This window comes from Chiloscyllium plagiosum, chromosome 8, assembly GCF_004010195.1.
Source record: "Chiloscyllium plagiosum isolate BGI_BamShark_2017 chromosome 8, ASM401019v2, whole genome shotgun sequence".
NCBI lineage: Eukaryota > Metazoa > Chordata > Chondrichthyes > Orectolobiformes > Hemiscylliidae > Chiloscyllium > Chiloscyllium plagiosum.
In genome coordinates this window covers 93,017,491-93,018,151 of record NC_057717.1, presented here as the reverse complement: position 1 = coordinate 93,018,151, position 661 = coordinate 93,017,491, and positions in this window count along the sequence as shown.

The following is a 661-nucleotide window of genomic DNA, read 5'->3' as shown; positions in this document are numbered from 1 at the left end:
AAGAGAGAGGGAGAGTGTGTGTGTGTGTGTGTGTGTGTGTGTGAGTGTGAGTCTGTGTGTGTGTGTGGGAGAGAGGGAGAGAGAGTGTGTGTGTGCATGCGTGTACGTGCTTGATAGAGTGTGTGCATAAGTGTGATGGAGTATCACCCTGTGAGAGGGTGTGCACATGGGTGTGAGTGTGGGGTGTGTGTGTGTCTGAGAGAGAGGGTCTGTGTGAGTGTGCGAGTATGTAAGAGTGTGTGTGTATTTGTGCTTGTGTGTAAGTGTACAGACATATTCTAACCTCACACCTTTGTCTGAGCTGAGATATTAACCTATTTTATAAAATCTTAAGACATCTTGGGAATGTGACTTGAAAGAAGTTCAGACTGGAGGCCTGTGACCAGTGAAGTGCCACAAGGATCGGTGCTGGGCCCTCTACTTTTTGTCATTTATATAAATGATTTGGATGCGAGCATAAGAGGTACAGGTAGTAAGTTTGCAGATGACACCAAAATTAGAGGTGTTGTGGACAGCGAAGAGGGTTACCTCAGATTACAACAGGATCTGGACCAGATGGGCCAATGGGCTGAGAAGTGGCAGATGGAGTTTAATTCAGATAAATGCGAGGTGCTGCATTTTGGGAAAGCAAATCTTAGCAGGACTTATACACTTAATGGTA